The sequence below is a fragment of the Pinus tabuliformis genome, chromosome 6, assembly GCF_031772625.1.
Source record: "Pinus tabuliformis cultivar Carrire ecotype Pingquan chromosome 6, CPIR1, whole genome shotgun sequence".
Taxonomy (NCBI): Eukaryota; Viridiplantae; Streptophyta; class Pinopsida; order Pinales; family Pinaceae; genus Pinus; species Pinus tabuliformis.
Genome location: NC_142292.1, coordinates 668,072,687 through 668,097,797, shown reverse-complemented (window position 1 = coordinate 668,097,797; position 25,111 = coordinate 668,072,687). Strand labels below are relative to the sequence as shown.

Below are 25,111 nucleotides of genomic sequence, written 5' to 3'. Positions count from 1 at the left end.
ATTGATAGACAGCCCATAGCACCCTCAGATGCCATAATGTTGATCTCATCTTACTTGGGATCAAGTATTCTTGATGATGTACCTAGTGGACCCAGCACACCTCAAGGTTGGCCTTGAGACTACTTGATGGGCATGCGTTGACTTGGAGCCCAAACAATGGTGATCATCCTTAGGATGGTTAGAGAGGGGCTTGTATTACCTCATGGAGCCCCAACGCTCGAGAGAGTACACTACAATGTCTAGATGACACCCATGGAGATGAAGCAGGGCACCTAGAGTTAACTTTTGGATGCATGGATATATTTTGAGGTTTGATTTGATGATCCTTCCTCAAATTAAAGCTGATAATGATGCTTAGAGACACATCAATCCTTTGTATTGCACTTTTGGAGAAATTTTAGCCCTAAAAGCGCATCACATCATGCCTAGAGATGCCTTATGGCTCACAAGTGTGGAAAAATGTTTGTATATTTTATTGTGTTGAGCTATTGGGTTGGCTTGTAATGCATTTGCTCTATGTCTACTAAAAGTTAAACTTGTTTAGGGGATTTTAGTTAGATTATTGGAAGTGATAAACCTTCAATAAAAGGAGGATCACTCCATTCATTTGTTCATCATCATCTTTGCAGATTTTGGCCTCCTTATAGAGAGCTCGACTTAGCCTTTGTATTTCGCTATTTGTGGAGATGTTGTCTTCATGGAGCTCTTGCTATTGGAAATCAGTTTTTGTATTGGAGACATATTTTTGGGATTGAAAGAAGACGATTTCTTGGAAAAATTGTGAGTATTATTGCATATCATTTATGGTTTTACATGTGGTGAAATATTGCTAAGGTTTGTTTATTGTTTCTAGTATAAATGCAAAATTTTGTTGGAAAATATTGGTAAATTATTGTATGTTAAATCCATATTCATTGAATTCCCTATAATACCTCCTAAAGAGCTTTCTTCTAGTTAATTTCTCCCCTCATAAAAGGATAGCTAGGGTTTGCAAGTGAAAACTAGGGTTTTCTCCCTTACTCCATGCATGAATTTTATATCTCTTAAAGTTGGCCCCTAAGACTCCATCACCCAAGTAGGGAAAGGCACTAGGATCCTTGGGATGATCAAAATTGTTTGAAAATTTTATCATTTTCTTTCTTTTATAGTTTCCTAAGCCCTTCAAGGCAAGGCGCTAGGACTAGGGCAATGGTAGAATTCAACTAGTGCTTGAGGTATCAGGTTATTGAAGCTACTTTAGCTTCTTTTCACCTTGATTGACGTCACACACTCAAAATCTAGCCTCTTTCATTGTGAAAATTGCCTTTGTAAGGATGACTCATCATCCTTAGGTAATTAGTGCCCTAATAAGCCCTAACTTATAAAAGGCTTCACATTAGGACTTATTTGAAGGTTTTCCATCTCCTATTGTTGATATCATCTTTAAGGAAAACTTTTCTATGTGCTTGTATGCCTAGATACACTTTTGTTGAGTTACACCTTGAAACCCTAGGTTTCAAGCATTCTTTTTAAGGCTTAGTTTATTGTACATTTTTCCTTTTACATAAATAATTGTGCCATAATCCATTGAAGAAGTACCTTTATTAGCCATTCACATACATCACCTTGAGCAAATTGACCTAGAACATCCTTTAGGTGATAAACTGGGAAGCCTCCCATGTGGTGAAATTCTACTAAAGAGCAGGAGGTGGAGTGCTAAGGTGACAATGGATACAACCTCATTGTTGTATCCCAATATTTTTCTTCCCTTGTGAGGCCTCTCACAAGGCCTGCTACATTTTAAGGCAATAGTTACATTAGAGTTTGTGATAACTGCACCAAGGGGCAAGAGGGACAACACTAAAGATGAACAATTGAAGCAAAGAAGGGGTGGTAAAACTAATTGAAATAGAAAATGAAACGGGTGAGAATTAATAGATATGGAGCTTAACTAGTGAAGGCAAGAACAAAAAGGTGATGATGCTATTGTTGAAATTGGGAAGGCAAGAGTCGAGTGGAAGGAGGCATTGGATGAATGGTTGAACTTTTCTTATAGCTGCAGTCTATAGGATATGGCAACCAAGCCCAATGTCCTTTTTAGGCAAAGTAGACTCATGGTGATTGGTCCTAGCCAAGGAGAATCCATCTCGAGTCGGGCCCTACCCGAGAGGACGACCTAGAGAGACCCATTAGTAGTGATTTCACCTAGGAAATGGGCAACCAAAAGGAAACAAAGAGAGAGGATATAGAAGGAGTTCTTTCTCGAGTAGATTAGGAAGAAAAGGAGTAGAAAGGAGGAGTTGATGAGCAAAAGTATGAATAGGGGTGCCGGTAATTTCTTGAGAAGCCCTAAGGATGAGAGGCCTAGGGTTGTCTCACAATGGTCCCATACCAAAACTAAGCTTCACTCAACTTGGTAAATCATATTAATTATGGAAACCTTATGAGGCTAGCATAATCCACAAGGCACTAGAGAAAGGTTAGGACTAGAAAGAAAGGCTTTCCTTCAACATTCAATAGGCAAGGGAAAGAGAAGAAGAGTAGGGGGGAATCATCATGGGGCATGAAAAGGCAAGAGAGGGGAATTAATGGGTGGCTCAAGCTGATTAGGGTAGGTGCAAGTAGGAAGAGAAACCCCATGAAAAGCAAGAGGGAGAAATGGCATAGAGAAACTATCATAAAACAAGAATGATGAACAAGGGTATAGGAGATAGAAGCATATTTTGACTATGTTTGAGAATAGTTCGAAACTAATGAGAAGGTCAAGGACGGTCATAATTGATGAGACTAATAGTCGAGTCTTAGGTAACTTCATTTAGTGGAAACCCTACAAAATATACCAAGATGAGGGTGTCCGACTCCAAATCAATGAGGTCAAGTAGACAATCAAAAGTTAGGTGAGTAATTTTTGGGAAAGATACAAAAGTTGAATCAGGAAGGCTGGGAGGTGGGTGCTAAATTTAAGGGGATGAAAGACCATCAATGGCATCTTTTCTTGCACTTGTGATAATTACACCACTTCTCGATCTTTCTAGAGATGAGGGGGACCGAGATATGTGGCACTTGAGAAGATTTAAATTTCTCATTGCATTGCTCAAGACAAGGAGAAACAAGAGAAATGTCTGGGTATCATTTAATGGGAGGTTTAAAAAAATAACAACATATGTCAAGGCAAGGAAGATTGCATGTGAATCTTACTTCTAGATATAAGACTCTTCTCCATGGTGGAAGAGTATCTTTCTTGATCAAGAGCGTGTGATGGCGATCATAGTATAAGGCCAAGAGCATCCACAAGGGGGGTTTAACTTTATACTCAAGATAACAATTGAGGACTATGACATTAGAGTTTACTACGTTGGCATCAAGAGAAATGTTGAGAGGGCAAGGAATGCAATAATATCACTTCTAAATGATTAAAACCCTGAAAAGTGATGCCACTATCAGAGAGATGAGTGAAGCCAGTTTTGGCACTAATTTAAAAAGACATGAGGGTTAGGAAAGCTTTAAAATTAACAATTACACATTGAATCCTAGCATCAAGACATTTTTCCTAAATGTAAAAGGGGGAGGATATATTGGACACATGCATGGACAAAGTACAAAGTAGGCCTTTAAGGGCGGGATTTAGGATGTTTATAATTCTTCTTCTCTATTATAAAGACTTAAAGATACTTTGCTTGAGAAAGTAAATGGTTAATGACAACTCCATGGTAAAGCTTCAACAAAAATTGTAGCATGATAGTCAAAGTAAGATACCGTGCTACAACAAGAAAGAGGGAGAGAGTGGTCTTGCAAGTCGATTTTCATGTAAAATCAAGAAAACCTAAGAGGAGGGAAATGACAATAGGGAAGGGTACTAGTTCAATTAGGGTTTTAGTACTAATTAAATGTGTAATATTCCTAATTGGAAAATAACATTAAATACGAAAAACATGAACTAGGAACTACAATTAAAATTAAAGTCCAAGCACCTAAATTAGAACACCATAGAAAATAAGCAGAATAACTAAGCCATTATATTAATCAATGGGAATCTGAGTACATAACAAGTAAGAACAATGGGACCTGGGCTTACTATGCAAGCTATGCAAACCCCAGGTGAAATCTCGCTGAGCCAACTACTGAAATGGCTCCAAACTGATAATGCACACTACCCAGAAAATCTTTTATAGGCTGCCAAATGGAACTGGTTGTCCTACTCAAAATAATGCCCAAAATGCTCTGAAATTGCAACCGCAAGCTCCTCTCCTCCAACCCGAAAATACCCAGAAAAGATTTGGCCCCTCTCTAAGCCAAAGTCGAACCTACAAAATGGTGCAAATTCCTCAGCTAACCAACAATTCGCCCTACTATAAGAATCAGGATTTTATGCCAAAATATCGCCCAAAAAATTCTGTAAAATTAGTCAGAGACTCCTCTCAATAAACCCACAAAAACCTAGAAAGGGTTTGGGATAAATCCGCCAACCCCCGGTGACTCCCAACAAGTGCAAATTGCCCAATTTGGCCAGAAAACGCCCCGCAAAACTGATACTGCTGAATTAAGCCCAGATCCACTACTAGAAATCTCTCCCAAATCAGGCTATATTCTCCCCTGAGGAATACCTCTCATCTCTATTCCTCCAACCCCTACGCAATCCTACCTGGAGATCCATGCGCACTTCCAAAAATGCAGAATTTTGGCCCCAAGAATTCTCCCAAACTCGGCCCTGCTAATCACCACCAAATCTCCGGATAAATTAGGGTAAAGCCCCCGCAAATCCTCTGGTGTTCTACTCCTTCCTAAGTAATCTCCCCACAAGCAATTCAAACCACTTCTGCATCTTGGAAGAAAAATGTACCAGTTGAAATAACCTGCAAATACGCCCAATGGAAACTCTGAATTGAGCTCCCCAAATTGCCTCACTAGGGAGACACTCGAATTTCTCTAAAATGAGGGTGGAATTCTCGCTCGAAAATTCCTTGTGCTGAACAACATGGTTGAATTAGCTAAGCAACTCAAGAAAACTAATGTTAAATTGTCAAATGATCAAAGATACCAAATGGAGGCCTCCAAGCTCTATTTATAATTGTTGGCCCTCTCTCCCTCAGTGGTCCCTATCTTCCACTAATTCACACCTCTTCCTTTCTCTCTCTCTTCTCACTAATGCGAATTGTCACTTGCGTCGAATTTCTCTCCTTGTGTCCCCACTCTCCACTAAAGTTGTGATTTCCCTTTTTCCTCCTAAGTCCCAATGCCAGAATCGCCTCCTCTTCTAAAAATCGTCTCTCATGCGTAAAATGAAAATTGGGGATATTAAAAAATGTTTAGCACAATAGATCAATTAGGGGTCACAACATGTACATAACAACAAATTAAAAAGGGAAACCAAACTAACATGGGGTTAATCTATTAATCTCTTTTGATGAGATAATTAACCCAAGTGTTAGATATAAAAGAATGGAGAAATAGAAAGAACTCATCTAGAAGAACATTATTGTAGGCATTGAATCCACTTGGGTTGAACATGAGAGTTTTTATTTACCTCCAAGAGAGAATTTCACCTACCAAACAAACCTACAAACACAACTTAACACTCGGCATAAAATACTTGCACCAGTTGTCTAATGCAGTGAAATATATACACTAGATCTACCATACAAAATAATGTAGCCATTTTTCGGGGTTGGCCTTAGACCTATCCACCTTGTACCATGGATTATTATGTTTAATCAGACTTTTAACTTGTTTAGAGACAAAGCACTTGGTTTCCCAATAAAGGTAGAGGAAGCACTCTGCAATTTGGATCAATGCTACTATTGAGGATTATGACTAATTGTCTGCTTCTATATTTTTCTTTTAGCTATGGATGAATGACTTACATGACCTCTTAGAGAGATGAAGTGTGTATTCTTTCTTAAGTTTGTTGGATGATTCATGGCCAAGGTTTTATGGATGAGCATTGGTTTAGTTGCTAAGTGTGATTTTTATTTCTTTTGTGATTTGTTTATTTAATCTATTTAAGTGTAAATGTACTTATCAAGTGGTGAAGGTGCATTTTCGTTGTATTTTTCTTGAATAGATCCTATCCTGTAAACCCTAGGAAGGTTTCTAATGGAGAAATTCCCCTTGATATTATCTTTAAAGAATGTTAAAGGACATAGGAGGATCTTCTAGGGTTAGTAGTATACAACCCTTGTTTTCGCCCAATAGGAGGATATACTAAGGTTATAGTGGACAACCTCAAGTGTCACCCAAAATCCAAACTTTATCTTCTTTAAGAGAATCCATGGCTTGACTCTATATGTGCAAAAAAATAATAGGCATTAGTTTTAATTCAATCATCAAAATCAAAATTTCACTTTTTTTTATGTTTTAAGGTTACTTTTACCCACCAAAATGGGAAACCCTATAGGAGAAATTTTGTTCTCCTATCTATGACAGCCAACCGGATAACAACCCTAACCTTTTCTCAATGATGATGCACCTCTCACCTCCAACATTCCTCTTTAATGAATGTGGAATACCGCTCAGTAGATACTTTAACCTTTTTGCAATTAAGTGATTTTAATTAATGTTTTGGGAATTTTAACATGGATGAAGGGGTGATCTAAATGATTGACTAACCTTGACTGTAAATTTGTTCTCTCACCTTACTAGGGGTGTTGATATTTATAAACTAGTGGGACCTGCTCTAAGGCCTTAGGGTTATAGGAGGGGTATTACTTGGAAACTTGGATTGAAGTAGTGTGTCCATTACCATTCCATACTTAACATATTTCATCATTCCCTTGATACCACATCCAACCTTTAGGTTAAATATCATTGGTTCATTGGGATTTGGCACTCAACATCCTTGAGTAGCACTGGAAAATTTTTCCCTAGAGATTGATGCAACTACAAGAATGAAAAATCATAAGATATCCACAACAAAGAAAAAGAAAAAGTTAAAATGTAAAATATGGCTAGTACATAATTAGCACATGGGAAAAATCCTAGCATGAGCTCATCACCCAATTCCTGAGCACTAGATGCTCCATTACATTGTAAGGAACCCTTGCATGTCCTAAACCTATGGGCTAGAAAATGACTCATCTTTTAGGGGAAAAATAAATGCTACTTCATAAAAAGAAAGCTTTGATCCTTGAGCTATGTACCATTTAAAATCATCATCTAAAAGAAGTAAAATGTGCACTAGAGGGGTGGAAAAGGTAGACCAAGGAAAGGGGTTACTAATGCCTCCATGATTTCACCCTCCATTACATCTATACACTCAAGATGTGGATCTCCATCAGTTGGTCCCTTGGCCATGACACTTAGCCATGGAGTCATTTCCCTCCATTGTCACCTACTTTCACTAGCACACCTATAAATTGAAGGGTTGACCTTGGAAGTGCCACTTCGCATTAGAAACACCTAATAAGGTTGATCACCTAGTCACCTCTGCAAGGGAACACTTTTATGGGACATGGTCTGGTTATATATTTGAAGGTGATCCTAGTTTGATTTATTATTATGCCCTCATTCCTCTTAGATTCATCTATGATTATTTTCTCTAATGAGTGGTTTCTTTCACTTGAGTTTGAGATGGTTTTGCTAGGTGGTTTTTTCACAGAGAAGTTGAGGCCTGAGGGCACACTATTCCACTCCTACTCCACATAATGCCTAGTACATACTACACTTTCGAAGAGCATGATGACCTTGCATATGCATCATTTCCCTTCTATAGTAAAGATTCTGACACTTTGATGATCTTGGTTGTTCATGGACACCCCAGAGCACCCTCAATTTCCAAAACATTGAGCTCATCTTTCTTGGCATTGAGGATTCTTGATGATGTACCTAGTGGACCTAGCATGCCCCTAGCCTAGCCTTAACGTTACTTGATGGGCATGCCTTGACCTAGAGCCCAAATGATGAAAATCATCCTTAGGATGATTAGGGAGGGTTTTCATTACCTCATAGAGCCCCAATGCTAGAGAGAGAGTATACTACATTTTCTAGATGGCATCCATGGATATGACACAGGGCACCCATATTTGGCTTTTGGACACATGGAGATGTGTTGAGGCTTGATTTGAGGACCCTTCCTCAAATTAAAGTTGATAATGATCCTTAGAGACACGTCTAGCCCTTGCATTGTTCTTTTGGAGCATTTTTGCCCTAAAAGGGAAAGACATCATGCCTAGAGAGGCCTTATGGCTCACAAATGTGGGAAAATGTTGGCATATTTTATTTTGTTGAGCTACTGGGTTGTCTGGTAACCCATTTATTTTATGTCTACTCAAAATTAAACTTGTTTAAAGGCTTTTAGTTAGATGAATGGTAGTGATAGACCTCCTATAAAAGGAGGATCACTCCATTCATTTGTTCATCATCGTCTTTGTGGATTTCTTGTTAAATCCATTTTTCTTGAATTCCCCATAAAACCTCTTAGAGAGCTTTCTTCTTGTTAATTTCTCACCTCATAAAAATATAGTTAGGGTTTGCGCGTGAAAACGAAGGTTTTCTTTCTTACTCCATGCATGAATTTTATATCTCTTAAAGTTATCCCCTAAGACTCCATCACCAAAATACGGAGAGGCACTAGGATCCTTATGATGGTTAAAACTCTTTGAAAATTTTATCCTTTTCTTTCTTTTCTAACATCCTAAGCCCTTTAATGCAAGCCGTTAGGGCTAGGGAAAGGGTCAAATTCAACTAAGGCTTGAGGAATCAAGTCATTGAAGTTACTTTAGCTTGTTTTTACCATGATTGACTTCACACGCTCAAACTATAGCCTCTTTCATGGTGAAAATTTCCTTTGTAGGGTTGACACCATCAACCCTAGGTAATTAGTGCCATAATAAACACTAAACTTATATAAGGCTTCATCTTAGGCGTATTTGAAGGTTTTCCATCTCTTATTGTTGATATTATCTTTAAGTAAACATTTTCTATGTGTTTGTATGCCTAGATACACTCTTGTTGAGTTATGCCTTGAAACCCTAGATATCAAGCATTCATTTCAAGGCTTAGTTTATGGTACATTGTTCCTCTAACATAAATAATTGTGCCTTGCTCCATAGAAGAATTACCTTTATTAGCCATTCACATACATCACCTTGAGCCAATTGACTTAGAACATCCTTCAGGTGATAAACTGGGAAGCCTCCCATGTGGTGAAATTCTACTAAAGAGCATGAGGTGGAGTTCTAAGGTGACAATGGAAACAACCTCATTGTTGTATCTAAGTCTAGCTCTTGCCTTATTAGGCCTCACACAAGTCCTACTAGATTTTGAGATAATAGTTACATTAGAGTTTTTTATAACTGCACCAAAGAGGCAAGAGGGACGACACTAGAGATGAACAATTGAAGCCAAGAAGTAAGAGGTGGAAACACTAGAAATAGAAAATGAAAGAGGTGAGAATTGACAACTCTAGAGCTTAAATATTGAAGGAAGGAAGAAAAAGGTGATGATCCTAGTGTTCAAATGGGGAAGGAAAGAGTTGAGTGGACATTGGAGGAATGGTTGAAGAACGTTTCCCATAGCCGCAGTCTATAGGATATAGCAACCAAGACCAATTTCCTTGGTAGGAAAACGAGAGTCATGGTTATTGGTCCCATCTAAGGAGAAGTCATCTCAAGTCAAGCCCTACCCGAGGGGACAACCTAGAGAGATCCATTAGTAGTGATGTTACCTAGGAAAGAGGCGACCAAAAGGAAACAAAGAGAGAGGATATAGAACAAGGGCTTCCCAAGTAGATTAGGAAGGAAATGAGTAAAAAGGAGAATATGGGTGCTATTAGTTTCTTGACAATCCCTAAAGATAAGAAGCCTATGGCTATCTCACAATGATCCCATACCAAAACTAAGCCTCACTCAACTTGGTAAAGCATATTAATTATGGAAACCTAATGAGGCTAGTATAATCCACAAGACACTAGAGAAATGGTAGGACTAGAAAGCAAGGTTTTCCTTAAGCATTCAATGGGTAAGGAAAAGAGAAGAAGAGTAAGGGGAAGAAATCGTCATGGGGCATGAAAAAACAAGAGAGGGGAAAGAATGAGGTGGATCAAGCTAGTTAGGGTAGGTGCAAGTAGGAAGAGAAACCCCATGGAAAGCAACAGAGAGAAATGGCATATAGAGACTATGAGAAAGCAAGAATGATGAAAAAGGGCATAGGAGATAGAAGCAACTTTTGACTATATTTGGGAATAGCTCCAATACAATGAGAAGGTCAAGGCGGTCAATATTGATGAGACTAATAGTAGGGTCTTAGGTAACTCCATTTGGGGAAAACCCTATCCAATATACCAAGAGGATGGTGTCCAAATCAATGAGGTCAAGTAGACAATCAAAAGATAGGTGATTAATTTTGGGGAAAGATACAAAAGTTGAATTGACAAAGGAGGGAGGTGGGTGGTAAATTGAAGGGTATGAAAGACCATTAAGGGTATCCTTTCCTACACTTGTGATAATTACACCACTTCTCAGTCTTTCTAGAGAGGGACGAGATCAAGATAGGAGTCACTTGAGAAGATTTAGGCTTCTTGTGGCATTACTAAAGACTAGGAAAAACCAGAAAATGTCATAAGTATCATTGAAAGGGAGGTTTAAAAAGATAAAACATGTGTCATGGAAAGGAAGAATGCATGTGAATCTTACTTTAGAGATAAGGCTCTTATCCATGGTGGAAGAGTATCTCTCCTGATAAAGAGCATGTGATGGCAATCACAGTATAATGCCAGGGGCTTCCACAAGGGGAGTTATACTCAAGATAATAATTGAGGACTATGACATTAGAGGTTATTATGTTGGTATCAAGATATGTTGAGAGGTAAGGAACACACAACATGAGTGGTCATAATGGTTAAGAATATATGCTTATTCTTAAGAGGTCATAGGGTCAAATCTAGAGGGGGGGAGAGTATGTACACCTCTTGGGAGAAAACTACATAATTGGTTTACTCAAAGATAACATTGTGGCCAATTGACATACAACTTCACTAGGCCTAAAGGGAAGGTTAAGAACATGTGCATAGGGTACAATATGTGCATCTCTTGGGAGAAAACTAGATAATTGGTTTACTCAAAAATAACATTGTGTCCAACTCACATACAACTTGACTAGGCTTAAAGGTTAAGAACATGTGAGGGGGTAGAGTTTATACACCTCCTGGGAAAAAACTAAATAAATGGTTTACTCAAAAATTACATTATGGTCAACTCACATAACACTTGACTAGACCTAAAGGTTAAGAAGATGTGCTTCTTGATTAAATAGAAAATGATTTGATTGACATAAATTGAAATTTAAAAGTTTCCTTTATTTAATACATTTTACTATTTAATTTAATAATGCAAAATTAACCTTAGTGTAAATTTTCAATCTTAATTAAAAAATAAAATAAAACATATTTAACTAATCAAATAAAATATTTATATTAATAATAAATAATTAAAATATTTTTTTAAAATTATATTAATGTTTATTATTATATTAATATAATTTGAATAAATTTAATAGTTAAAAATATATGTTTTTTAAAAGTGACAGGTTCACATGTATAAAATAATAGAATATATATACTTCAAATTTATAAAAACAATAAAACAATTTTTTTTGTAAGATTGACAGGACTACATCTTCATCATGTCCAATATATCACCCCAATCAGGTCAGGAATTGCACTGGTGACTTCACATCAGCAGTGCCTTAACAAATCACCTGATCACCGTCTATCCAAGACCCCTTGGACACAGTTCCATAAATTTTAATAATAAGACAATTCAAAAAACTTAACCATAATTTTTAAAACTAAATTACTATTAATAATAATATTAAATTATATAAATTATTTATATGTAACATTTATCTCTGTTATGTATTCAAGTAAGGAATATACAACATGAGTGGGCTTAAGGGTTAAGAACATGTGCTTCTTCTTGAGAAGTCATAAGTAGAGTATGTACACTTTCTTAGGAAAAGACTATAATTGGTTTACTAAAAAATAACATTGTGGTTAACTCACATACAACTTGACTAAACCTAAAGATTAAAAATATATGCTTCGTACTATGACTTGGATAAAAAAAATCCAATATAAATAATAAATAAATAAAAATTTGATTAATGTAAAAAAAATATTTAATATTTTTTATTTAAATTTCATAATACAAAATTAACTTTATAGAAATTTTCAATCTTAATTAAAAATATATCTATAAATTTAATTAAATAAATAAAATATTCATATTTGTTATTAATACAAATTAATATAATTTGAATAAATTTAATAGTTAAGCTGGAAGCATTTATTTTGAAGCTTCACATAAAAAGGACCGAATACATCAAGCAAATGAAGAAGCAATCTTTCCCATAAACTATCTTTAGCCTCGTAGACGTTAAAATAATTTATTTCTTCTTTCTTCTATTTTTTAAAAATCACATGACAAAGGAACAAGAAATTTCAGAACATGTGGAAACAAATGATTTAGGACAAGTGAAAATTGCCTCATCTGCCAACGCTGGGAAGTGGGTTTGGGTCAATGCCAACAATATCGGGGCATTTTAAAACAAAGAATAGCCCGTCTAAAATGGGAGAAAACAAGGAAGAAACGGTCTAAAAAGAAAAGTACTCGAGCCCTTCACAAAAAGCATTCAAACAAGTCTCTTTACAAGCATGTGGCAACAAGAAGTCCAGAGAAAAAGTCATTGATGATTCTGCCTTATATACTCCCACATCCACCCCTCTCACCTGGTCATCTAATCTTTATGTGAAAGAATTGTTAAATGCAAAACAAAGGTTGGAGGTTTTAGAAGCTAAAGGGCAGGAAAGAGATCATAAAATTCATATAATGACAGTCGAGAGCAAGGCTTTAGCAGAAAGCAATAAAGTTTTAAAAGAACAAGTGGCATTGCTACAGGAAGCTCTCTTGATAAGGAAGACAGAATGGCAACTCGTGAAGGCGGATGTGCAAAACATAAAGAAATCTATAGTGGAAAGTACAAAGGTGGTGAATGTGAAATCATCCCAAGATAAAGGGAAAATGATTGCCCAAATAAACAACGATGAAGAGAATGCAAGAGAAGAAACGAAAGGAGATTCCACCAAAGTTTTCAAAACTTGGGCTCAAGTTATTAGCAATTCTGCTAATAAGGAAGGAGAAACAAATATTCAGGTTGACAACATGCAAGATAGTGAAGGTAAGGAAAGACAAAATAGGGTAGCAAACATAATTATTAAAGGGGTGAAAGACTATGGGAAAAATTAATGTACTCTTAACCTTGCAAGAGACTTCTTGAAAGACAAGTTGCTATGGCAAGGACAAATATGCCAAGCATGGAGGGTGGGTAAGTTTAACGGGAGAGAGTCAGGCCCATTAAAGTCATTATGCCTAGCTTGCGTGATAAATATATCATTCTAAGAAAGAAACATCTCTTGAGGGGTTCTCGTTTTTTCCTAGAAGAAGATTTAACTGTAAAAAAACAGGAGGGAAGAAGGGATGAAATTTTAAAGGTTAGGGCAGCCAGAGATGAAGGAAAGAGAGCATGGATTTACAAAGGCAAAGCTGTGATAGCGTGATTTGGACCTCCTTCCAAAACAAAGCAGCAATATGGTAATAAAGAAGAGGCAACAAACTCTTCAACAGGAAATCAGAAAGCAAGGTCAGTATGGGAAAGCAGGGACAAAGACTCAAATGTGAGTCTTGCATGTCAAAATAAATAGCAATCAAGTCATACCCAAGTTTCCTTAAGATTAGTTTGTTGGAACTGCAGAGGTTACCCATGGAGACGAGGACTTGGGTTAGGGCCTATTGCGGAAGATAGAGACATAATTTGCCTCATAGAAACACATGAGCATGAAGGGTGCAAGACACCTTTGTTTGAAGGATACTGGAAGATGGCAGTGTGGAACAAGGCAGCAGGGAATGACAAAGGGCACGGGGTATCATGGTTTTAGTAAGGGAGAAAGAAGATCGTCTCATTCAGTTAGAAAAAGAAGACTCAAATAAGCAATTCATTTGGTTTAAAATATCAGAAAATGGAAACCACATTAGAATTGCAACATGCTATTTTGCGCTGCAGGTTTCAAAAATCTACAAAGGTAGAGGGCTTGACCACAAAGATCCATTTGCAGCCTTAAAAGCGGATATTGCAACATATTCGCAGCTAGATGAAGTCCTTATAGTGGGTGATTTCAATGCTAGGATTGCAAGTGAACAAGTTAGCATTCTTTGTTGTAAAGATGATTGTAACCTTATCTGGCTTACAGAGGAAAGTAATCTTCAGTGGAAAGAATTTCAGAGGACAAGGGTTGCAATCTATTCGGTGAACAATTGCTTACTCTATGTGGGGCCTTTGATTTAGTCATTTGTAATGGCTTGACTAGATGGGCAAAGTTCGGTAATTTCACTTGCAATACTTACAATGAAGCAAGTGTGGTAGATTATGTAATTTGCTCGCATGGTTTGTGTGAGAAAATGGATGAAGTTTTGATTGGAGATCAGCTGTAGGACTTGAAATTAGATCACAAGCCAATTTATTTATGTTTCTCTTAGATTGGAAAGAAACAATTAGAGTCAAAAATTCAGCATGTCCAACAAAATCTCCCACATGGCAGAATTCTTTTGACCCCAAAAAATTGTAATACCTTCAAAATGACGCTCGAGAGGCTCTTCAAGAAGGGAAAAATTACAATTCGCAGCCTTCATAGTCATGAATTAATACATTTAATTCAATGTGCACTTGCAAAGTGCAAAAGAGCAAAAATTAAGAAGTCTGAAACAAATTGCTTTCCGGTTAATGCTTGGTTTGACAAGGAATGAAAAAAGGCAAGGATAATGTGGAAAGAGTCAAACAAGGACAACATAAAGCTCAAAACTTACAAGCAGTTATTAAGCAAGAAAAAGGCTGATTTCATGGTTTCAAGGAGGGAAGAACTAATCTTCCTTGGAATCCCAAATTATTTTGGTAGGAGCTCCAACTGAAAAAGATACAAATTGGAATAATATTACAACTTCTAAATGGTTTGACTATGCAAGATAACTCTATGAGCAAGTTCCCAAGGTTGACCCTCCCCCCTTGGTCAACACTGATACTAAACTCTTCACGGTACAAGAGGTGGAGATGGGTATCAAGAAGTTGGGTGTTGGAAAAGTAAAAGACTTAGCTGAACTCCAAGCAAAATATCTAAAGTGGGGCTCAAAGATTCTTGCACCTCACATTACAAAAATCTTCAACAACATCATACAACAAGGGCTCCCCACAGATTGGACAACTAGTCTGGCGATACCTCTTTTCAAGAGCAGTGACGTCAATAATCCCTCCAATTATAGGACCATCATGATAAACCCTTTGTTTGCAAAGCTATTTGGAAGCATGCTAGAAAACAAAATTAGCAAGTGGGGAGAAGAAAGAGATAAACGTGCTAAAGGGCAAGCATGTGTTAGACCTAAACATTCCACAGTTGATCATTGTATAACTTTAAGGCACATCATTGAAAAAGTTGGAGAAAAAGGAAGAAGTATTTTGCTGCTTTGTTGATTTCAAAAAAATTGACTTGGTTCCTAGGGATATGTTTTGGCACAGGATGGAGGAACATGGGGTTCCTAAACATTTGAGAGCAGTTGTGCATAGGCTGTATGAAGAGGTCAAAGTCAAAATTAGAACTTCAGCAGGGATTTCTGAAAGTTTTAGAAGCGATATCGGGGTCAAGCAAGGTTGCCCACTGTCTCCTACCCTTTTTGGTTTGTATATCGAAAAGCTTGAGGAGTGGTTAAATTCGCAAGGGGGTGATGGTATCTATTTGGGCAAGTTTGTTATAAGGCTTCTTTTGTATGCAGATGACCTTATTCTGATTGCTAAATCGGCTCTTGGTTTGCAAGAGCACTTACTATCCCTTGAGCATTTTTATAGAAGTGTGGGGATGCAAGTCAATATCAGCAAAATGAAAGTAGTGGTCTTCTCTAAGAAAAGAAAACATAACCAACATAAGTTCTACTTTGAAGACAACATTCTAGAAGAAGTTGCGGATTACAAATACCTCAGAATTGACTTCAACAAAAATCTAAGCTAGAATGGTTGTAGAAAGAAAAGAACTTTGGGGGGTTGGAAAGCATTTAATGCTTTTCAAAATAGGTGTATAGAGGCAGAGTTATGGGACTGGAAAACCACTCAAACTCTTTTTGGGCTTCTAGTGATTCCAGTGATTCTCTATGGTTGTGAACTATGGGCCAACAATACATCTGACATGCAGTGGACACAAATTGAGAAAATTCAAAAGCGTTTGATTACAAACAAATTTAAGATTAAAATTGCAGTTCCTTATGATATCTTGTTAAGTGAAACGGGGGATGCTCCTATTGAAGCAATTGCTATGGTGCGAGTGATAAGGTATTTAAAAACAATTGAGCAAATGGAAGAGGGTAGATGGCCTAAGGTTGTCTTTAATGATAGATTGTGCAAGAGCAAAAAACTTGGATGCAACAAAATAACAAATGGTTTAGTAAATGGGGTATTTGCTTGAACACGTGTTCCATAAACAGCAAAGAGATAAAAACTTTTGTTATGGAAAAGTTGCACAAGCATACTTGGGATAAGGAGGTAGGAAGAAAGAAAAATTACTATATTGAAGTGTTTAATCCCTCTCATAGTCATCAACCAAAAGCATACATAGAGGCCAATATCTCTTGGAGAGCCAAAATTATTATTGCTCAGTTAAGGACTAATTTTCATCAACTCCGTTGTGAAACAGGGCATTGTAAAAGGCCAAAGGAAGTGTGGGAGGAAAGAGTATGCATTTTTTGTTCTTCCGGAAAAGTGGAAACAGAAAAACATTTCATTTTAGAATGTGAGGCCTTCAAAGACAACAGGGAAAGTTATGTAGATATACTGGCAGCTAGCTCTTGGGATAATCTATTTAGCAAGGGGTTTGTCGAGAAGCCGAGAGCATTTATTTTGAAGCTTCACAGAAAAAGGGTCGAATACATCAAGCACATGATGAATCAACTTGCCTCATAAGCTATCTTTAGCCTCTAGACATTAAAATACTTTCTTTCTTTCTTTCTTTCTATATACTTCAAATTTACATTAATAAATTTTAATAATCAAATAACTTAACCAGAACTTTGAGATTAAATTATTATAAATATTAATAATACAATATATCAATTCCATATACATTACGTCTATCTATTATTTGCACTTGGTTTTTTATTATTAGCATGACAGGGATTCATTATTAAAAGAATGGAACACAATGATTCTATTTCTTGCATATATTTGTCACGTGGATTGGGTAAAGGTATGTTCTGAATGGGACCAAGCCTAACCATCCACATCAGATAAAATAAATCGACTCCTATCCTACTTACATCACACGCCATTCATTGGTGTCATCAATTATCTCCACCGATAAACCTCATGGCTTTTAACATTGTAGCCATGGGTTTGATTTTTATAGAGGACCAAATAAATTTTACCAAAGCGGATTTATTTTCATATTTTTTTTTGTAAACCCGATATATTTAATGTTTGTATTCTGTTAGCCACGGCTAGAGTATGCTCCTACTTTCTAAATTAACCACCAACCCATAAATTCATATACTTTTATTAAGCTTTATTTAATTTAAAGCAATATAAATGTGCACATCTTTATTTATTTATTTAAACTTTAATCTATTAAATATGTGTGAAATATAATTTGATGCAACTAATCCCACAATCTATTTAAACCAATTCAAATATTTATTTAAACTTTAATATATTTAATACATGTGAAATATAATTTAATCAACTAAGCCCATAGTCCGTATTTAGAGTCCATTTGATAGAAACTCAATGCATAGACTATAAACTCGGTTCTACTTAAAGTTTTCTTTTTACAATGGCAGACTCCTACTACCTAGCGTCTAATGGCAGACTTAAAGTTGAAATTCGCTACTATTCAAGTAAATCCTCTAACAGAGCATAGAGGTTTGAGGTATTCAAATAGGAGAAACAAAAATCTTACTGCATATACGAATATGCACTTGAAAAAAGCAAAAGAACTAGAACTAGACATCACTAGTTGTAAATTTAATCTTAAGTAATTGAAAATTCAACTTTAAAAATGTCCAAAAAATACAAGCTCAATGGGCACACAAAAACCCTTATCTCCATATGGATAATCGGTTTAAATAAAAAATTATTTGATTAACATAAATTAAAGTTTAAAAATATATATATATATATAAATTTAATAATACAAAATTAACCTTACAATTAAATAAATTTTCAATTTTAACTAAATATATATTTAATTAATTAAATAAATATTTATATATAATTAATTAAATTGATTTTTTAATTATATTAATACTTATTATTAATAAATATTACTATAATTTGAATAAATTTAATAATTGAAAATACATGTTTAAAAAAAAAAAACCACAGATTCACATGTATAAAATAATAAAATATATATACTTCAAATTTATAAGAATATAATTCAATAAATTTTATAATCAAATAATTTAAATTTAAAAATTAAATTATTATTAATAATAATATTAAAATACACAAATTTCATATTACATCTTTCTATTATATGAACTCCGGTTTTGATTATTCTAATAATGATAAATTCAACAGGAGGGGGATTCACTATTACGATCAACACGTGGGCATATTCGTTTATGATTCTATTTCTTTGATATATGTGTCACGCGGATTCACAATCCACTTGGAATTAGGTAAAAGCTTGTTTTAAAGGTGACCAGGCCCCACCATCCACATTAGATAAAATAAATCGACTCCGAGAGGACAGACTATTCATTAAATCGACTCCGAGAGGACAGACTTATAAGCGTGGCTGTTCGACTTTTATGGACGGCCAGATAGACTTGGCAAGGTGGGTTGATTCTCATATTTTTTTCTAAACCCAATATATTCATGTTTTTAACTCTGTTAGTGACACTCACTAGAGTACAATCCTACTTTCTAAATTAACAGAACGCCAGATCATAAATTCATATACCTTTATTTAATTTAAACCAATCTAAATGTTTAAATTATTTATTTATTTATTTAAATTTGAATGAAATTTAAATTTAAATATGAAATTATTTGTTTTTTATTCAAACTGAAATATAATTTGATTCAACTAAGTCAAAGGTCCTTTAAAACCACTAGATAGAAACACGATAAATGGACCGCCAATTCATCTCCATATAATGGAGATAAAATTTTCTTTCTACAATGGCAGACTCCTACCACCTAGCAAGTCTCAAGTCTAATCGGCGGACCTAAAGTTGAAGTTCGCAAACACTTAGCTAAATCCTCTAACAGAGCAAGAAACTGCAGCTTCGACTTTCAAAAATGTCCAGCAGATAACAGAGCAAGAAACTGCAGCTTCGACTTTCAAAAATGTCCAGCAGATACAAGTTCAATGGACAAGGAATTGGAAAATGAACTAGAACCAGACATCACTGGTTGTAAATTAATTTTAAGCCACCTCTGCTGCTAATTAAAAAATGTCCAACAAATACAAGCTCAATGGAGAGACAAAAAAACCCTAAATTCCATATAAATTTATTTTCTATTATGACAATGAAAATCTTACCACAGGAAAATTTAATGGCAAACCTGAAGTTCAATAGCATTCAAAGCAAATCTATTGATAGAACTCTATATAGAGATCTACAGTAATCAATTACGAGAAACAGGTATTTCCGCTGCGTAAATGCACAGAGATTTGAAAAAGAAAACAAAACCAAAGATCAATGGAACCACCGCTTTGACTGAAAACAAGGATCTAAAATCATCATATCTGCTTATACGCAAAAACCCTCACATAAATATTCTGATTCAAGTAAAATAAATTGAACCTTGAATACTCTTTAAATACATAAATAAATAGAAAATGAAAATCTAGATGCTTCTTCAAATTGCATCCAGAGAGATGATAAAATATACTACACAATTTCTGATTCTGATACTCTGCCCTCATCATGCCGTGAATCGGAATCAATAATTTACAGAGAAATAACCTCGAGAGACTCAGATCATAATTCATATTCAATAATTAAGTGCAGCTAACAACCTAAACGACTTCAGGAATGGCGGGACTAAGCGGATGACAAGGGTCAATTTCCAAGGGTTTCCCGCGCTCCCACATTTAGATAAATAGGCCTACTCTAAATTTTACTTTATTGGGGAACGCCTATACCAGTATCGTTGCATTAAATTTAAACACTAAAGCATCATTAATCAGACTCGCGCAGGTGGTTTCTTGAATTTCAAGACATCGAAATCAATTGTTTTCTAACTTCCTATTTGTACAGAGAGCCTGCAAATCTCTTTCCATAATGAAATCTTTTAGAAATGAATCACACAATAAATTTAAACATGACTTGATTACAAGAAGAATTTACATCATTATACCTGATCTTTATCCCAGTTTCTCTGTATTTACTTAACCAAAAATTGGAGCCTAATGAAATCTTTTAGAAATGAATTACACAATAAACTTAAACATGATTACACAAATAATTTACATCGTTATACCTAATCTTTGTTCCAGTTCCTCGATATTTTCTTAACCAAAAATTTAAAAGAGTTGCTGCTTCGAAATATAATAAGCAAATGGATAACTGCAAGACAATCAAGTCTAGAGAAGCTGGGAAGGTAACTTAGAACAACAATCAAGTCTAGAGAAGCTGGGAAGGTACCTTAGAACATTATTGCTTCAGGGCAACAGTGTTCACCGAAATATAATAAGCAAATGGATAACTGCAAGACAATCAAGTCTAGAGAAGCTGGGAAGGTACCTTAGAACATTATTGCTTCAGGGCAACAGTGCTCACCGGAGCTTTTGTACGGGAAACTCTCCACGCTACATACTCAGCGAAGTCCCTGAAAGAAAGAAATGAACAAACAAATCACTTTAGCAATTTTGAAAATAATTAGATGAATTGTTTACAGAGAAATTAAATCGATAAACACCACACTGCACAATACCTTGCAAAAATGGTTGTAGTAGTGTTCTTACTATTCACTAGGCCCTTTGCACCAATGCTCTGCCCTGGACGCTGGAAGCAAGAAATTAAAAACAAACCAGGAAAGAAATGTTAGGGCAGAAACACCTACAAATAACAAATAAATTACTGAAACAAACCCAGAGAAATTGGAGTTCGTATTAATATGAATAAACTAAAACGCAGATCTCTCTTACCTCATCCATCCATTCAACAGAAGAACGAGCTAATTCATCCATCCATTCAACAGAGGAACAAGCTAATTTGTTTCACTGAAATGCCTCACCTCTGTTTCAGAAATGTTTCCTCGTCTGCGCTAGCTCACCCTAGGTGGTTAATTTCACACAGAACACATATAAAAACAATAATAACAACAGCACAAACATACAACAAACCCACATACCCAATAAAAAACATACACAGACAAAAAAAAACAAAGGGAGCGCTCCACATAATCAATCATAAAACACCACACCAGTGTACCACCATGGGAGGAGATCAAAGAAAAACAGAGTAGGCAGAACAAACGTTAATTGCACTAGAGTCCTATTTCCAACACTATAGAATATTTATGACGCTCTGACATGCACCGGAGATAGCCCCTTATAACACGCGCCCAGATGACTATAGAAAAAAAAGAAAAAACTGCGCGTTATAAGGGGCTATCTCCGACGCATGTCAGGCGTCATAAATATTCTATAGTGTTGGAAATAGCTCTTGCCTGGAATGAAGGTACCGTTATTCCATTTGAATCTATCGACACATTAAAGTTCTAAAAAAATCTAGAATGGAAAAGGAGGTTCCGTTCGTCCAGTTGATTCTTAAATGCTTGGCATCGACACAATCAAGGTTCCATGGTCATCGTTTTTGAAGAGGTCACATTAAAGTTTATTTTAAAAAGATGGTTGGCAATTTATAAAAAAAATTGCATGGTTTATAATCAATTTCATCCTAAGATGCATTTATGATATATCCTAAGGTGCATTTATGATATGAATGATAAATGATAAAACTTATAATCAATTTTTATATATATAGACTAATATATTCCAAGAAATATATATTTATGGGAAAAAATGTTTTAGTATTAAATAATTTTTTATTTTTTAATATCTATATGAGACTGATATTTTTATTTATCGATGGACTTTGTATTTTTACCATATTTAAATAAATATTAATATTATAAATTACTCTAACATTTATATAAAAAGATTTTCACGTATTGTATTATGTTAATTAAAGAAAAATATTATATATTATATATTAATAAATATATATTTTAAGGAAAAGGTTTGTTTTTTATAAAATATATTTTCTATTTTCTAATATATATGAGATCAATATTTGTAATAATTAATAGATATGGTCATAGTTATTAATATTTGATTAACATTTATGTAAAATGATGCTTAAGTAATGTTTATATTTATGTTAGTTGATAAAAAATATTAATGATATCTTTAAACTATTGAATATATCTCTTAATAAATTATTTTTTATCATATTTATATATAGTATCTTAACTAAATGTCAAGATTTGGAAAATATTCATTCGTATACCTTTTCCATGTTGACCTTCAACAAGTATAAGGTATACCCATTTATTTGGGGCTTAGTCTAACTTATAGACCAAACCATCTTTTTTAGGGTATTTTTTTTTTCTGGTTAACTTTAACAAAAATCCCACAAAGATTTAAAAGAAAATGAATTTATGTTGTTTAATCTACAAAATCTGAATTCCCCAAGGGGTTTTTAAAGCGTTGAATCCATTTATGCATTCAAAAATATATTTTATTGAATTTAGGCTTCTGTGATCCATATCAAATTTGAGAGAATATTCTTCAGCGAAAATCACATCGGGATGCTTTTGTCGACGCGTTTCGAAGCAACCAGTGTGGTTCATCGTCAGGACAAGTTGAATGAACAGATCTCACTTTGCATATTAAATAGTCAGAGCAGAATATCCCACGGATATATTTCTTAACCAGGTAACGGCTATAATGACTAACGGCTAAATTTGACCGGGAACGGTTAATTTGATTAGGGGTATAACCTTTATTTAATTAAATAAGTTAATTCAATTGATTATATTCTTATTAAAATAAAAGTAAATGGACCATTTAATAAAGTTATAATTATAAATATAATTTAAACTAATCAAAAAACTAAATTATTAAATAAATTAAGTTAAATTAATAGTTAGCTATCAAAGTTATCATATATATAAGTAATAGAGTAATTAGTAGTTTGTTGTAAAAGTTATTATATAAATATTAGAGTAATATATAAATAGTTAGTTATATTTATATTAAAATATAAGTTAAAGGGACTATATCATACACTTATATTTATATATTTTTTAAACTAAATTAATTATAAAATAAATTATTTTTAAATTAATAGTAAATGTTAGAGTGATTTAAGGGTTAGAAAGAATATTTTAATATTTAAAATTAATTAATAGTTTATTTAAGGGTTAAAGATTAGTTTCAAGATTATTTTCCTTATGTTATTAGAATCAAATTAAGTGCTATTAAAATACCTCAAACTATATCAACCACACCTCAAAGAACCAAGGCCACAAGATACGGGGAACAAGGGGAAACCAACTTAGAAGACAACAAGATCAAGCTAAACCTAGGGAGGGGAAGAAAGGAAGAAAACGACTAGGAGGAGAGGGCTGGGACCCAGCAACTACTGATCTTCCAGCCATCTTCTCTATTGAGATTGTTCGGCCTTTTTTCAATCTCAAGGGCTTCCCTAAATTTCCGGTGATGGAATTGCGAAACTCTAGCAATAACACTAGCCTCTTCGATACAGACATGATGATTGGTTTTCTCCACATGCTCTGCTAAAGCAGAAGACTTGGTTCTCCTATGCTTAAGGTCAGCTGCATGCTCACTAATCCTTTGATTAATGGAGCGACCAGTCTCACCAATATAGGGGGTCCCACAGGAACAAGGAATAATATATACCCCTTTCATGTCCTTAGGATCGATAGGATCCTTCACAGATCTGAGGGACTTACGAATGGTGTTAAGAGGTCTAAAGGTCGAGGGGACATTATGCTTCTTAAGAATCCTTGCAATCCTATCAGTGGTCCCCTGAACAAACGAAAGATGGACACCAGGAATCCGTTCCTTCAGTTCTCTTCTAGATAACGAATTCTTAGCTGCTTTGAGGAAAGCTTCTGTCCCATGTATTTGCTATAATCGTTCTCAATAAAGACATTAAGGAGATGGGATTTCTCCTCCTCAACGCTCTTTTCATCAGAGATCCTTAAGGCACAAGTAGCAAGGGTGTTGAGAACCCCCAACTTTTGAGCCAGGAAATGGTGGGAACTAGCATGAAGATACTGCTCCGTATGAGTTTTCTTACGAAACACTTAGTGAGAGAGGGAACCATCACTATTCTTAGAGATAAGAATATCAAGGAAAGGGAGGCAACCATCGACTTCTTATCCCTTAGTGAACTTAATGGCCGAGGATTGACTATTGAGATGATTGAAGAAGAGATCTAACTCCTCTTGGCCATGAGACCAGATGACATTAGTGTCATCTACATACCTTTTCCAGAGCTTAGGCAGGAGGCTGGCTGAGCTTAGAGCCTTGGATTCAAAATCCTCCATAAAAAGATTTGCAACAACAGGGGAAATGGGTGAGCCCATGGCAACCCCACATGTTTGCTCAAATAACTCACCTTCAAAACTGAAAAAGGTCGAAGTGAGGAAGATCTCAACTAACCTAGCGGTATCAGGATATCTTAGACAGTTGATCACTTCCATGGTCTTATTTATAGGGATGCAAGTGTACAAGGAAACAACATCAAAACTGACAAGAATGTCTCCAGAGTCCAACTTAATGTCCTTGAGCTCCTCAATAAAGGAACTCGAGTCTTTAACGAAGGACTCTGTACGACCAACTAATGGTTTAAGCTTCAAGGCAAGGAACTTAGCAAGAAGATAGGTAGGACCTCCAATGGTAACCTTGATAACTACCTATTAATTTAAATTACTCTATTACTTATATATATCATAACCTTGATAACTAACTATTAATTTAAATTAATTAATTAATTAATTTATTTTATAATTCAGTTTTTTGATTAGTTTAAATTATATTTATAATTATAAGTTTATTAAATGG

The 25,111-nt window shown here is 35.2% G+C and overlaps 1 long non-coding RNA gene across 1 annotated transcript; it reads right to left on the bottom strand.

Moving 5' to 3' along the window:
* Positions 1 to 20,737: 20,737 nt before the first annotated feature.
* LOC149260394 (uncharacterized) lies at positions 20,738 to 21,478 on the bottom strand. Its single transcript, XR_016248270.1, has 3 exons — positions 21,161 to 21,478; positions 20,947 to 21,017; positions 20,738 to 20,841 (listed from the first exon to the last, which is right to left on the bottom strand). It is a non-coding gene; the product is annotated as an uncharacterized LOC149260394 (long non-coding RNA).
* Positions 21,479 to 25,111: the final 3,633 nt, after the last annotated feature.